Source organism: Phyllobates terribilis, unplaced genomic scaffold (assembly GCF_046119375.1).
Source record: "Phyllobates terribilis strain yellow unplaced genomic scaffold, ASM4611937v1 Scaffold_11__3_contigs__length_659146591, whole genome shotgun sequence".
Lineage (NCBI taxonomy): Eukaryota > Metazoa > Chordata > Amphibia > Anura > Dendrobatidae > Phyllobates > Phyllobates terribilis.
In genome coordinates this window covers 606,238,135-606,251,613 of record NW_027362771.1, presented here as the reverse complement: position 1 = coordinate 606,251,613, position 13,479 = coordinate 606,238,135, and the positions used below count along the sequence as shown (strand labels likewise).

Genomic DNA, 13,479 nt, shown 5'->3' with positions numbered 1-13,479 from the left:
ATTTTGCTAAATTAAATTCTCACTGCAAAATCAATAACAATCCCGAAACGAAGGAAGAATGGAAAGCATTTATGAAGACCAGAATGGCTGAATACTGAACTTAAAAGCTTGCTAAAAAGGAACAAAGAAATGAATATCAAATGGAAAGAAGTGTTCATATCTAAAGAAGAATATATTGCTGTCTGCAGGGAAAGCTGGGCTAGCGTTAGAAGAGCTAAAGCCAGTAAAGAAGTGAGGCTTGAAGAGACACCAAAAGCAATTAGAAAGGATTTTGGAAGTAAGTCAAAAGTTAAGGAAAAGCCAAAGATGCTATAGGATTTTTAAAGGATGAAAATGGTAAAGTGGTCAATAATGATGTTGAGAAGACTGAACTTTTAAATTCCTGTTTTGCTTCTGTGTTCTCTAAGAAAGCAATTGTAACATCAAGTGATCTTCACTGTGCTGTAGAAGAAAAGGAACATGTGAGCAAGTCATACGTATGAATACTGCATATGAGTGGTCATGTTGGCTTTAGGCATCAGAATATATTACATAATTTACCATCTATGTTACATCCATGTCAGTTCAATCAATGATGAACCATTCTCAAAATTTGCCAAAATCAATCTTCATCAAAAAAAGTCTAAATGCTAGCTAATTTCCCTGCTGACTTTTTAGGGTTATCAATACAGGATGAGCAGAGTGATTAGCATACATAAACAGAGCCATGCTGCTTCTGCTGCTTTCCAGTAATTCACCCTAGTGATGAACTCATATCTACATTGATCTGCACTACTGTATAATGTCTTCCTTGCTGCTGCTTCTGATTATCTGTTACATACAGGCAGGGGTGTAGGAATCCTTCATGTTTGAGTGTCCTGTATATGGGAGATCATAGCAAGTAATCTATACCACCTATTTCAGTGATATCTAAAAATTAGCGGATGAGCCAACAGAGGAAAGATTAGTTAAATATCTGGATACAAGTCATATGTTTTGTAAAATGGGGCCCCAGAGTCAATGTACAAACAAATCCCTGATAATTACGTTGCAGTTGCATAATAACATTTGTCATTTTGTCTTATTGGATATAAAATATTTTCTGACACTTACATCAAAAGCAAACTTCTGATATAAATAACTATAAAAATCTGTAAGAGGTAGCATGGCCGAGCGGTCTAAGGTGCTGGATTTAGGCTCCAGTCTCTCTAGAGGTGTGGGTTCAAATCCCATCGCTGCCGTTATTCATTTGGATCTAATCTTTACCAAAAATTAGTAAACGGTTGAGGAAGTAAAGGGGATTGAGAACTTAGGAGGCAGCGATCATGCTATCCTATCATTTTGATCCACAAAAGGAGGAAAACCTGCGAAAACTGAGATTTTAAGAATGGACTGTAGAAAGGCAGTTTTTAATGGAATCAGTAAAAAGGAAGGAAAGGTATGATGTTCTAACGGAAAGAAATGTCCAGGAAGGATGGGAGATTTTGCTAAATTAAATTCTCAAAGCACATTCAGTAACAATCCAGAAAAGAAGGAAGAATGGAAAGCATTTATGGAGACCAGGATGGCTGAATACTGAACTTCAAAGCTTGCTAAAAAGGAACAACGTAATGAACATCAAATGGAAAGAAGGGTTCATATCTAAAGAAGAATATAATGCTGTCTGCAGGGAAAGCTGGGCTAGCGTTAGAAGAGCTAAAGCCAGTAATGAACTGAGGCTTGCAAGAGAGACCAAAAGCAATAAGAAAGGATATTAGAAGTAAGTCAAAAGTTAAAGAAAAGCCAAAGATGCTATAGGATTTTTAAAGGATGAAAAGGGTAAAGTGGTCAATAATGATGTTGAGAAGACTGAACTTTTAATTTCCTGTTTTGCTTCTGTGTTGTCTAAGAAAGCAAATGTAACATCAAGTGTTCTTCCCTGTGCTGTAGAAGAAAAGGAACATGTGAGCAAGTCATACGTATGAACACTGGATATGAGTGGTCATGTTGGCTTCAGGCATCAGAATTAATTACATAATTTACCATCTATGTTACATCCATGTCAGTTCAATCAATGATCAAACATTCTCAAAATTTGCCAAAATCAATCTTCGTAAAAAAAAAGTCAATACAGGATGAGCAGAGTGATTAGCATACATAAACAGAGCCATGCTGCTTCTGCTGCTTTCCAGTAAGTCACCCTATTGATGAACTCATAGCTACAATGCTCTGCACTGCTGTATAATGTCTTCCTTGCTGCTGCTTCTGATTATCTGTTACGTTCAGGCAGTGGTGTAGGAATTCTTCATGTTTGAGTGTCCTGTATATGGGAGATCATAGCAAGTAATCTATACCACCTAATTCAGTAATATCTAATAATTAGCGGATGAGCCAACAGAGGAAAGATTAGTTAAATATCTGGATACAAGTCATATGTTTTGTAAAATGTTGCCCCAGAGTCAATGTACAAACAAATCCCTGATAATTACGTTGCTGTTGCATAATAACATTTGTCATTTTGTCTTATTGGATATAAAATATTTTCTGACACTTACATCAAATGCAAACTTCTGATATAAATAACTTTAAACATCTGTAAGAGGTAGCGTGGCCGAGCTGTCTAATGCGCTGGATTTAAACTTCAGTCTTTATGGAGGCGTAGGTTAAAATCCCACCGCTGCCATTATTTATTTGGATCTAATTTTTATCAAAAATTAGGAAACGGTTGAGGAAGTAAAGGGGATGGAGAACTTAGGAGGCAGCGATCATGCTATTCTATAATTTTGAACTAGAAAAGGAGGAAAACCTGCGAAAACTGAGATTTTAAGATTGGACTATAGAAATGCAGTTTTTAATAGACTCAGTAAAAAGGAAGGAAAGGTAGGATGTTCTAAAGGAAAGAAATGTCCAGGAAGGATGGGAGATTTTGCTAAATTAAATTCTCACTGCACATTCAGTAACAATCCCGAAAAGAAGGAAGAATGGAAAGCATTTATGGAGACCAGGATGGCTGAATACTGAACTTAAAAGCTTGCTAAAAAAGAACAAATAAATGAATATCAAATGGAAAGAAGGGTTCATATCTAAAGAAGAATATAATGCTGTCTGCATGGAAAGCTGGGCTAGCATTAGAAGAGCTAAAGCCAGTAATGAACTGAGGCTTGCAAGAGAGACCAAAAGCAATAAGAAAGGATTTTGGAAGTAAGTCAAAAGTTAAAGAAAAGCCAAAGATGCTATAGGATTTTTAAAGGATGAAAAGGGTAAAGTGGTCAATAATGATGTTGAGAAGACTGAACTTTTAAATTCCTGTTTTGCTTCTGTGTTCTGTATGAAAGCAAATGTAACATCAAGTGTTCTTCACTGTGCTGTAAAAGAAAAGGAACATGTGAGCAAGTCATAAGTATGAATACTGCATTTAAGTGGTCATGTTGGCTTTATGCATCAGAATTAATTATATAATTTACCATCTATGTTACATCCATGTCAGTTCAATCAATGATCAACCATTCTTAAAATTTGCCAAAATCAATCTTGGTCTAAAGAAGTCTAACTGCTAGCTCATATCCCTGCTGCCTTTTTAGGGTTATCAATACAGGATGAGCAGAGTGATTAGCAGACATAAACAGAGCCATGCTGCTTCTGCTGCTTTCCAGTAATTCACCCTAGTGATGGATTCATAGCTACACTGCTCTGCACTGCTGTATAATGTCTTCCTTGCTGCTGCTTCTGATTATCTGTTACGTACAGGCAGGGGTGTAGGAATCCATCATGTTTGAGTGTCCTGTATATGTGAGATCATAGCAAGTAATCTATACCACCTAATTCAGTGATATCTAAAAATTAGCAGATGAGCCGACAAAGGAAAGATTAGTAAAATATCTGCATACAAGTCATATGTTTTGTAAAATGGTGCCCCAGAGTCAATGTACACACAAATCCCTGATAACTACATTGCGCATGCATAATAACATTTGTATTTTTGTCTAATTAGATAAACAATGCTTTCTGCCACTTATATCATTAGCAAATTTCTGATTTAAATAAGTTTGAACATCCGTATGAGGTAGTGTGGTGGAGCAGTCTAAGGCGCTGGATTTAGGCTCCGTTCTCTATGGAGGCGTGGGTTCAAATCCCATTGCTGTCGTTATTTATTTGGATCTAATTTTTACCAATTTTTACCAAAAATTAGAAAACAGTTGAGGAAGTAAAGGGGATTAAGAATTTAGGAGGCAGCGGTAATTCTATCCTATACTTTTGAACTACAAAAGTGGAAAACCAGCGAAAACTGAGATTTTAAGATTGGACTATAGAAATGCAGTTTTTAATAGACTCCTTAAAAAGGAAGGAAAGGTAAGATGTTCTAAAGGAAAGAAATGTCCAGGAAGGATGGGAGATTTTGCTAAATTAAATTCTCACTGCACATTCAGTAACAATCCCGAAAAGAAGGAAGAATGGAAAGCATTTATGGAGACCAGGATGGCTGAATACTGAACTTCAAAGCTTGCTAAAAAGGAACAAAGAAATGAACATCAAATGGAAAGAAGGGTTCTTATCTAAAGAAGAATATAATGCTGTCCGCAGGGAAAGCTGGGCTAGCGTTAGAAGAGCTAAAGCCAGTAATGAACTGAGGCTTGCAAGAGAGACCAAAAGCAATAAGAAAGGATTTTGGAAGTAAGTCAAAAGTTAAAGAAAAGCCAAAGATGCTATAGGATTTTTAAAGGATGAAAAGGGTAAAGTGGTCAATAATGATGTTGAGAAGACTGAACTTTTAAATTCCTGCTTTGCTTCTGTGTTCTGTATGAAAGCAAATGTAACATCAAGTGTTCTTCACTGTGCTGTAAAAGAAAAGGAACATGTGAGCAAGTCATAAGTATGAATACTGCATATGAGTGGTCATGTTGGCTTTATGCATCAGAATTAATTACATAATTTACCATCTATGTTACATCCATGTCAGTTCAATCAATGATCAACTATTCTCAAAATTTGCCAAAATCAATCTTGGTCTAAAGAAGTCTAACTGCTAGCTCATATCCCTGCTGCCTTTTTAGGGTTATCAATACAGGATGAGCAGAGTGATTAGCAGACATAAACAGAGCCATGCTGCTTCTGCTGCTTTCCAGTAATTCACCCTAGTGATGAATTCATAGCTACACTGCTCTACACTGCTGTATAATGTATTCCTTGCTGCTGCTTCTGATTATCTGTTATGTACAGGTAGTGGTGTAGGAATCCTTCATGTTTGAGTGTCCTGTATATGGGAGATCATAGCAAGTAATCTATACCACCTAATTCAGTGATATCTAAAAATTAGCAGATGAGCCGACAGAGGAAAGATTAGTAAAATATCTGCATACAAGTCATATGTTTTGTAAAATGGTGCCCCAGAGTCAATGTACACACAAATCCATGATAACTACGTTGCTGTTGCATAATAACATTTGTCTTTTTGTCTTATTGGATATAAAATATTTTCTGCCACTTACATCAAAAGCAAACTTCTGATATAAATAACTTTAAACATCTTTAAGAGGTAGTGTTGCCGAGTGGTCTATTGCACTGGGTTTAGGCTTCAGTCTCCCTGGAGGGGTGGGTTAAAATCCCACCGCTGCCATTATTTATTTTGATCTAATTTTTATCAAAAATTAGGAAACTGTTGAGGAAGTAAAAGGGATTGAGAACTTCGGAGGAAGCGATCATGCTATTCTATAATTTTGAACTAGAAAAAGAGGAAAAGCAGCGAAAACTGAGATTTTAAGATTGGACTGTAGAAATGCAGTTTTTAATAGACTCAGTCAAAAGGAAGGAAAGGTAGGATGTTCTAAAGGAAAGAAATGTCCAGGAAGGAAGGGAGATTTTGCTAAATTAAATTCTCAAAGCACATTCAGTAACAATCCCGAAAAGAAGGAAGAATGGAAAGCATTTATGGAGACCAGGATGGCTGAATACTGAACTTAAAAGCTTGCTAAAAAGGAACAAAGAAATGAATATCAAGTGGAAAGAAGGGTTCATATCTAAAGAAGAATATTATGCTGTCTGCAGGGAAAGCTGGGCTAGCGTTAGAAGAGCTAAAGCAAGTAATGAAGTGAGGCTTGGAAGAGAGACCAATAGCAATAAGAAAGGATTTTGGAAGTAAGTCAAAAGTTAAAGAAAAGCCAAATATGCTATAGGATTTTTAAAGGATGAAAATGGTAATGTGGTCAATAATGATGTTGAGAAGACTGAACTTTTAAATTCCTGTTTTGCTTCTGTGTTCTCTAAGAAAGCAAATGTAACATCAAGTGATCTTCACTGTGCTGTAGAAGAAAAGGAACATGTGAGCAAGTCATACGTATGAACACTGGATATGAGTGGTCATGTTGGCTTCAGGCATCAGAATTAATTACATAATTTACCATCTATGTTACATCCATGTCAGTTCAATCAATGACCAACCATTCTCAAAATTTGCCAAAATCAATCTTGGTCAAAAGAAGTCTAACTGCTAGCTCATATCCCTGCTGCCTTTTTAGGGTTATCAATACAGGATGTGCAGAGTGATTAGCAAACTTAAACAGAGCCAAGCTGCTTCTGCTGCTTTCCAGTAAGTTACCCTAGAGATGAAGTCAAAGCTACATTGCTCTGCACTGCTGTATAATGTCTTCCTTGCTGCTGCTTCTGATTATCTGTTACGTTCAGGCAGTGGTGTAGGAATCCTTCATGTTTGTGTCCTGTATATGGGAGATCATAGCAAGTAATCTATACCACCTAATTCAGTAATATCTAATAATTAGCGGATGAGCCAACAGAGGAAAGATTAGTTAAATATCTGGATACAAGTCATATGTTTTGTAAAATGTTGCCCCAGAGTCAATGTACAAACAAATCCCTAATAATTACTTTGCTGTTGCATAATAACATTTGTCATTTTGTCTTATTGGATATAAAATATTTTCTGACACTTACATCAAATGCAAACTTCTGATATAAATAACTTTAAACATCTGTAAGAGGTAGCGTGGCCGAGCTGTCTAATGCGCTGGATTTAAACTCCAGTCTTTCTGGAGGTGTGGGTTAAAATCCCACCGCTGCCATTATTTATTTGGATCTAATTTTTCTCAAAAATTAGGAAACGGTTGAGGAAGTAAAGGGGATGGAGAACTTAGGAGGCAGCGATCATGCTATTCTATAATTTTGAACTAGAAAAAGAGGAAAACCTGCGAAAACTGAGATTTTAAGATTGGACTATAGAAATGCAGTTTTTAATAGACTCAGTGAAAAGGAAGGAAAGGTAGGATGTTCTAAAGGAAAGAAATGTCCAGGAAGGATGGGAGATTTTGCTAAATTAAATTCTCACTGCACATTCAGTAACAATCCCGAAAAGAAGGAAGAATGGAAAGCATTTATGGAGACCAGGATGGCTGAATACTGAACTTCAAAGCTTGCTAAAAAGGAACAAAGAAATGAACATCAAATGGAAGGAAAGGTTCATATCTAAAGAAGAATATAATGCTGTCCGCAGGGAAAGCTGGGCTAGCGTTAGAAGAGCTAAAGCCAGTAATGAACTGAGGCTTGCAAGAGAGACCAAAAGCAATAAGAAAGGATTTTGGAAGTAAGTCAAAAGTTAAAGAAAAGCCAAAGATGCTAAAGGATTTTTAAAGGATGAAAAGGGTAAAGTGGTCAATAATGATGTTGAGAAGACTGAACTTTTAAATTCCTGTTTTGCTTCTGTGTTCTGTATGAAAGCAAATGTAACATCAAGTGTTCTTCACTGTGCTGTAAAAGAAAAGGAACATGTGAGCAAGTCATAAGTATGAATACTGCATATGAGTGGTCATGTTGGCTTTATGCATCAGAATTAATTACATAATTTACCATCTATGTTACATCCATGTCAGTTCAATCAATGATCAACTATTCTCAAAATTTGCCAAAATCAATCTTGGTCTAAAGAAGTCTAACTGATAGCTCATCTCCCTGCTGCCTTTTTAGGGTTATTAATACAGGATGAGCAGAGTGATTAGCAAACATAAACAGAGCCATGCTGCTTCTGCTGCTTTCCAGTAAGCCACCCTAGTGATGAACTCACAGCTACAATGCTCTGCACTGCTGTATAATGTCTTCCTTGCTGCTGCTTCTGATTATCTGTTATGTACAGGTAGTGGTGTAGGAATCCTTCATGTTTCAGTGTCCTGTATATGGGAGATCATAGCAAGTAATCTATACCACCTAATTCAGTAATATTTAATAATAAGCGGATGAGCCAACAGAGGAAAGATTAGTTAAATATCTGGATACAAGTCATATGTTTTGTAAAATGTTGCCCCAGAGTCAATGTACAAACAAATCCCTGATAATTACGTTGCTGTTGCATAATAACATTTGTCATTTTGTCTTATTGGATATAAAATATTTTCTGACACTTACATCAGAAGCAAACTTCTTATATAAATAACTTTAAACATCTGTAAGAGGTAGCGTGGCCGCGCGGTCTAATGCGCTGGATTTATACTTCAGTCTTTCTGGAGGCGTGGGTCAAAATCCCACCGCTGCCATTATTTATTTGGATCTAATTTTTATCAAAAATTAGGAAACGGTTGAGGAAGTAAAGGGGATTGAGAACTTAGGAGGCAGCGATCATGATATCCTATAATTTTGATCCACAAAAGGAGGAAAACCTGCGAAAACTGAGATTTTAAGAATGGACTGTAGAAAGGCAGTTTTAAATGGACTCAGTAAAAAGGAAGGAAAGGTATGATGTTCTAACGGAAAGAAATGTCCAGGAAGGATGGGAGATTTTGCTAAATTAAATTCTCAAAGCACATTCAGTAACAATCCCGAAAAGAAGGAAGAATGGAAAGCATTTATGGAGACCAGGATGGCTGAATACTGAACTTCAAAGCTTGCTAAAAAGGAACAAAGAAATGAACATCAAATGGAATGAAGGGTTCATATCTAAAGAAGAATATAATGCTGTCCGCAGGGAAAGCTGGGCTAGCGTTAGAAGAGCTAAAGCCAGTAATGAACTGAGGCTTGCAAGAGAGACCAAAAGCAATAAGAAAGGATTTTGGAAGTAAGTCAAAAGTTAAAGAAAAGCCAAAGATGCTATAGGATTTTTAAAGGATAAAAAGGGTAAAGTGGTCAATAATGATGTTGAGAAGACTGAACTTTTAAATTCCTGTTTTGCTTCTGTGTTGTCTAAGAAAGCAAATGTAACATCAAGTGTTCTTCACTGTGCTGTAGAAGAAAAGGAACATGTGAGCAAGTCATACGTATGAACACTGGATATGAGTGGTCATGTTGGCTTCAGGCATCAGAATTAATTACATAATTTACCATCTATGTTACATCCATGTCAGTTCAATCAATGATCAACCATTCTCAAAATTTGCCAAAATCAATCTTGGTCAAAAGAAGTCTAACTGCTAGCTCATATCCCTGCTGCCTTTTTAGGGTTATTAATACAGGATGAGCAGAGTGATTAGCAAACATAATCAGAGCCATGCTGCTTCTGCTGCTTTCCAGTAAGTCACCCTATTGATGAACTCATAGCTACAATGCTCTGCACTGCTGTATAATGTCTTCCTTGCTGCTGCTTCTGATTATCTGTTACGTACAGGCAGTGGTGTAGGAATCCTTCATGTTTGAGTGTCCTGTATATGGGAGATCATAGCAAGTAATCTATACCACCTAATTCAGTAATATCTAATAATTAGCGGATGAGCCAAAAGAGGAAAGATTAGTTAAATATCTGGATACAAGTCATATGTTTTGTAAAATGTTGCCCCAGAGTCAATGTACAAACAAATCCCGGATAACTACGTTGCTCATGCATAATAACATTTGTCTTTTTGTCTTATTGGATATAAAATATTTTCTGCCACTTACATCAAAAGCAAACTTCTGATATAAATAACTTTAAACATCTTTAAGAGGTAGAGTGGCCGAGTGGTCTAAGGTGCTGGATTTAGGCTCCAGTCTCTCTGGGGACGTGTGTCCAAATCCCACTGCTACTGTTATTTATTTGGATTTAATTTTTACCAAAAATTAGAAGACGGTTGAGGAAGTAATGGGAGTTGAGAACTTAGGAGGCAGCGATCATGCTATCCTATAATTTTGAAATACAAAAGGAGGAAAACCTGCGAAAACTGAGATTTTAAGAATGGACTGTAGAAAGGCAGTTTTTAATAGACTCAGTAAAAAGGAAGGAAAGGTAGGATGTTCTAAAGGAAAGAAATGTCCAGGAAGGATGGGAGATTTTGCGAAATTAAATTCTCACTGCACAATCAGTAACCATCCCGAAAAGAAGGAAGACTGGAAAGCATTTATGAAGACCAGGATGGCTGAATACTGAACTTAAAAGCTTCATAAAAAGGAACAAAGAAATGAATATCAAATGGAAAGAAGGGTTCATATCTAAAGCAGAATATAATGCTGTCTGCAGGGAAAGCTGGGCTAGCGTTAGAAGCACTAAAGCCAGTAATCAATTTGAGGCTTGCAAGAGAGACCAAAAGCAATAAGAAAGGATTTTGGAAGTAAGTCAAAAGTTAAAGAATAACCAAAGATGCTATAGGATCTTTAAAGGATGAAAAGGGTAAAGTGGTCAATAATGATGTTGAGAAGACTGAACTTTTAAATTCCTATTTGGCTTCTGTGTTCCTAAGAAAGCAAATGTAACATCAAGTAATCTTCATTGTGAGGTAGAAGAAAAGGAACATTTGAACAAGTCATACGTATGAATACTGCATATGGGTGGTCATGTTGGCTTTAGACATCAGAATTAATTACATAATTTACCATCTTTGTTACACCCATGTCAGTTCAATCAATGATCAACCATTCTCAAAATTTGCCAAAATCAATCTTGGTCAAAAGAAGTCTAACTGCTAGCTCATATCCCTGCTGCCTTTTTAGGGTTATCAATACAGGATGAGCAGAGTGATTAGCAAACATAAAAAGAGCCATGCTGCTTCTGCTGCTTTCCAGTAAGTCACACTAGTGATGAACTCATAGCTACATTGCTCTGCACTGCTGTGTAATGTCTTCCTTGCTGCTGCTTCTGATTATCTGTTACGTACAGGCAGGGGTGTCGGAATCCTTCATGTTTGAGTGTCGTGTATGTGGGAGATCATAGCAAGTAATCTATACAATCTAATTCAGTGATATCTAAAAATTAGCGGATGAGCCAACAGAGGAAAGATTAGTTAAATATCTGGATACAAGTCATATGTTTTGTAAAATGGTGCCCCAGAGTCAATGTACAAACAAATCCCTGATAACTACGTTGCTCATGCATAATAACATTTGTATTTTTGTCTAATTAGATATACAATGTTTTCTGCCACTTATATCATTAGCAAATTTCTAATTTAAATGAGTTTGAGCATACGTCTAAAGAAGCGTGGCCGAGCGGTCTAAGGTGCTGGATTAAGGCTCAAGTCTCTCTGGAGGCGTGGGTTCAAATCCCACCAATGCCATTATTTATTTGGATCTAATTTTTACCAAAAATTAGGAAACAGTTGAGGAAGTAAAGGGGGTTGAGAATTTAGGAGGCAGCGGTAATTCTATCTATACTTTTAAACTACAAAAGTTGGAGAACCTGCGAAAACTGAGATTTTAAGATTGGACTGTAGAAAGGCAGTTTTTAATGGACTCAGTAAAAAGGAAGGAAAGGTAGGATGTTCTAAAGGAAAGAAATGTCCAGGAAGGATGGGAGATTTTGCTAAATTAAATTCTCACTGCACAATCAGTAACAATCCCGAAAAGAAGGAAGAATGGAAAGCATTTATGGAGAACAGGATGGCTGAATACTGAACTTAAAAGCTTGCTAAAAAGGAACAAAGAAATGAATATCAAATGGAAAGAAGAATATAATGCTGTCTGCAGGGAAAGCTGGGCTAACGTTAGAAGAGCTAAAGCCAGTAGTGAATTGAGGCTTGCAAGAGAGACCAAAAGCAATAAGAAAGGATTTAGGAAGTAAGACAAAATTTAAGGAAAAGCCAAAGATGCAATAGGATTTTTAAAGGATGAAAAGGTAAAGTGGTCAATAATGATGTTGAGAATACTGAACTTTTAAATTCCTATTTGGCTTCTGTGTTCTCTAAGAAAGCAAATGTAACTAGTGTTGAGCCACCCCCGTAGTGTTCGAGTTCGGTTCGGTTCGTCGAACACCCGTGTGTTCACCGAACTGTTCGTCGAACACCTTCGAACACCGTTAAAACCAATGGCAGGCAAACAAAAACACATAGAAACACATAGAAAACACCTTCAAAGGTGTCCAAAAGCTGACAAGCTGCTCAGAAGACACAAGTAACACATGGAAATGTGACAAGTACATATTGTCATGCGAAAAGAAAAGAGGTGGAGGAGTAAAAGGAGGGGGAGACACAGATATAGGCATGTCATGCCCTTCTAAAATCCAAAAAGTGAGAAGCCGACAAGTTCAGTCTGCTCCTGCCCGTGCCACCTCCGTGTCGCCGGGTTTGTGCCAGAGCCGCGGTGAACCCTGACGGCCAGCCCCCCTCTCCCAATACTGGTGCCTGTCCGCTGGTGGGTCGAGCGAGCCCCACTGTGGTGGAGGCAGCTCTAAGCTTTTTAATTTAAATTGTCTCTCTAATTTGAATGAATACACTTTAAATCCATTTACAAGGATCTATTGGAAGGCAAGTCTCATGCCAGCAGCCGCGTAATTCCAGCTCCAGTAGCGTCCACTAAAGCTGCTGCAGTTAAAAAGCTTTTATAAGGATCGAGCTCGGTTGTCCACCGCAAGGCATCCTACTGCCAGTCCCAGCCCCTATGCCTTTGGGTGGCTCCTGATGCTCTTCACTGAGTATCCCGTGGTCCCGAAGCATTTCCTTTGAAAAAATTAAGTGTCCAAACTACAGGTGGTGTAGCTTGCTTAACAGCCGGGATAATCCGCTGACTAGCAGACACTGCTACTAGGCACAAAGTATTTCCTGGGCTAGATGCAGTTAAAAATTTGTAATTAGATACTCTCGTTGGATGCTGAGAAAGCATTCCATAGAGTCTCCTGGCACGCCATATATGATTCTTTTAAAAAACTTGGGGTAGGGGTCTAGGGGACCCTTTTATAGCCAAAATCACGGCCCTGTATCACAATACGTCACCTAGGCTGAAGATAAATGGAACTGTAGCACCCTGAGGGCTCGGTTGCTACAGAGGTATTGCACCTCACCCAGAGGTGTGATATCTCACTCTCAGGTAAGGATGGAGTGTGGATCAGGACCCGACACCTGCATGCATTACACCACATTGCCGTGGGGCAGGGCGACCAATATGCCTCTGAGATGGGCACGACAGTCCCTGTCCCTGGCTGGAGTGGGGGGAGGGAACACTGAGGAAGGGGAACCCTGTAGTGCAGGAGCAGGGAGGAAGCAGTTACTGGGTGCATTGAGAAGGGATTATAAAAGGTGCACACAATCTTAGTTCAGTGCAGAGAAGTCTGAGCAGAAGTGGCAGGGAGCAGGGGCTCTGCATGAGCTCTGCTCCGGAGGCGGGCCTAGTAACAGAGGCCCAGGCCTG

At 38.1% G+C, this 13,479-nt stretch overlaps 1 non-coding gene across 1 annotated transcript; it reads left to right on the top strand.

The window, feature by feature from the left end:
• The first annotated feature begins 1,138 nt into the window (after positions 1 to 1,138).
• On the top strand, positions 1,139 to 1,220 carry TRNAL-UAG (transfer RNA leucine (anticodon UAG)). The gene has a single exon. It is a non-coding gene; the product is annotated as a tRNA-Leu (tRNA).
• Positions 1,221 to 13,479: the final 12,259 nt, after the last annotated feature.